Below are 3,128 nucleotides of genomic sequence, written 5' to 3' on the forward strand. Positions count from 1 at the left end.
ATGATTTCTCACTTTCTGTCTCTCTCTGTCTCTCTGTCTTTCTGGTAAGTGCATGCACCCTACAGCAAAAATCCCCCCCCTCAAAAAAAAGAAAGAAAAAAATGTCGAGGGATGGGCTAGCTGGTGTGTGTGGATTAAAGCAGCTGAATCTTGCATGGCCGACTGCGCGGTTTGCGTCCAGACCTGTTGGCCTAGAAAACTTACCAAAATCCTGAGAGGAGAATAGAAAAAGGATTTAGCGTGGCCATGCACCCTGGTGCTTTATTACTTTCTGACTCTCCTGCAAGACCTGCAATAGGCCCGGACCTGAACTGGCACCAACGATACAACAGAGAACAGGGACGTGCCAGCTCCGGCTTCATGGAGCTCATGCTCTGACGAGATGGGAGACTCTCCGGGAACGACTGGTCTTTGGGAACGCCATGACATATTTTTGGATAGAAAAACAGAAAAATGTCATGACTTTTCCAGCTACCTAATAATTAAGTCTTGGTGAAAAATAATGGCATTAATAACAATAAAAGGGCCGACTTTGTGGCCTAGTGGATAAGGGAACCAGGTCCCACATAACCAGCTGTGCCACTTGATTCTCAGTCCCCGTGGCTTGAGAAACTAACCAGGCACGTTCGTGCGTCCGAAATCCTGACGGTGGAGAAATGGAGAAGGGATCGCGGCATGACCATGACTGACTGGGGTGCTTTCTCCCTCTCTCTGTCTGTCTCTAGTGCGTGCAGCTGCCCTCCAGTAATTAATAAAGAATAGTAATAGGGGCCAGCAGGTGGCATGGTGATTAAGGCGCTGGACTCCCACTTGGCTACATGGTTCGAGTCCCAGAACAAGCAGCTTGCTTTCTTGCTTTTCCCTTTCTGTCTCTCTGTGCTCAAATTTAAAAAATAATAATAACATAGGGCAGGCAAGTGGCATGATGGTTGAAGGTGCTGGACTTCCCCATGGCCAACTGTGGTTTGAGTCCCAGACCTGGAGGTTTGCTTTCTCACTTTCTCTCTCTCTCTCTCCCTCTCTGGTCAAATTAAAATAAATGAATAGGTAAAGTTTAATAAAATAATTCTTTAAAAAATAATAATAACAAATGTAATTAAATACATAAATAGATAAATAAATATTTGTAGAAAATAATAGGGACCTGGGGCTGGAAGGTGGCGTGGTGGTTGGGCACTGGACTCCCACATGGCCGACCAGGCTTCATGTCCCAGACCTGGCAGCTTGCTTTCTCACTTTCTCTCTCTCTCTCTCTCTCTCTTTTGTTTTCTCTCTTACTCTGTCCCTCTCTGGTCAAATTAAAAATAAATAAAGTTAAATAAAATTATTTTATAAAAAAGAAAGAAATAATAATAGGGACCAGAGGATGGCATAATGGTTATTTAGTTGGACTCCCATGTAGTTGACTGCGGTTTGAAGTCCTGCAACCGGTGGCTTCACACTCACATGTGTACATGTGAGCCCAAAATCCTGAGAGGAGACTGGAAAAGAAGGGATTGCAGTGTGGCCATACCCCCTTGGGGGGTAACTTCTCACTTTCTGACTCTCTCTCTCTTTCTCTCTCTCTCTCTCTCGTGTGCAATCTCTTGCAAATTTGAAAAAATAATGAACTAATAAAAAATTATGTATTTTTTGGAGAGGTTTTTGCTGTAGGGTATGTGCACTTGCAAGAAAGACAGAGAGAGACAGAGAGACAGAAAGCGAGAAATCACCCTCTAGGGGAGATGGCCATACCGCAATCCCTTCTCTATGCCTCTTGCACTGAAGAGCCAAGTTGTGACTGCAAAAGAAGAGTTTTTTAAGGAAATTGAAAATGCTACTCCAGTTAACACACAAGCGATAAGAACAGGTAACAGCCTTATTGCTGATAAAGTTTTAGTAGTTGGGAGAGATGATCAGACCAACAAACACATTCCTTTAAACTAAGGCCTAATCCCATCCAGGGCCTTAACTATCTTTACTTTTACGAAGGCTGAAAGAAGTGAGGAAGCAGCAGAATGATAGTTGGAAGCTTGCAGAGTTTAAGGAAAGAAGCCATCTAGACAACCCCATAAGAGAAGAGTGCAAGATGAAGCTGTGAGTGCTAACGTAGCAGGTTATCCAGAACACATAGCTAAGATAATAGAGGAAAGTGGCCACACTAAGCAACGTATTTTCAGTGTAGGTGAAATAACCTCATATGGGAAGAAGATGCCATCTAGAACTTTCATAGCTAGAGAGGAGAAATCAATGCCTAGATTCAAAACTACAAAAGGCAGGCTGACTTATTAGGAATTAATGCAGCTGGTGACTCAGTTGAAGCTAGTGTTCATTTACTATGCTGTCTGACCAGTGGCTTAAAACTCACACTAGCTTGTACGTGGGCATGCCCAAGATCCTGAGAGGCAAATGGAGGAGAAGTGATGGTGGCGTGGCCATCCCCCCTGGGGGTGGACTCAATGCCTCAATCCTCCAGCCTCCATTAGTTTTTGCCATAGGCCAGGCACCACTAGGCCTCCCTCCCTGGAGATAATTTCATGCTTTGTATCTCTGTGTCTCTCCAGAGAGTGCAAGCACCCTAGAGCAAAAATCTCTTAACAACAACAACAACAAAAATCAGGGCCAGTTGAGCCAGCAGTGGCATACTGCCATTCAAGTCTCAGACCTGATTGCTTGAAATTCATACCAGGCACATGTGTGTGCATGCCCCACATCCCAAGAGGACAGTGGAGAAGGGATTGTGGTGTGGCCATCCCTCCTGGGGGAGGATCTCATGCTTCTGTCTCTCTCTGCATCTCCAGTGAATGCACACACCCAATAGCAAAAATCTCTCAAAACAAAAACAGGGCCAGCAGGTGGCATGGTGTCTCAAGTAGATCCCACATGTCCAAATCCACAGTTTGAGACCCAGACCCAGAGGCTTGGAAATTTCACTGATCCCATGTGCGTGCGTGCCCAAAATCCTGAGAGGAGAATGGAAGAGAAGGGATTGCAGCATGGCCATGCTCCCTTGAGGGGTGATTTCTCACTTTTCCTCTTTCTGTCTCTCTGTGTCTCTCTTCAGTGAGTGTACACACCCTTTGGCAAAAAAAAAAAAGAAAGAAAGAAAGAAAGAAAGAAAGAAAGAAAGAAAGAAAGAAAGAAAGAAA

The sequence above is a fragment of the Tupaia chinensis genome, unplaced genomic scaffold (assembly GCF_000334495.1).
Source record: "Tupaia chinensis unplaced genomic scaffold, TupChi_1.0 Scaffold000347_1, whole genome shotgun sequence".
Lineage (NCBI taxonomy): Eukaryota > Metazoa > Chordata > Mammalia > Scandentia > Tupaiidae > Tupaia > Tupaia belangeri.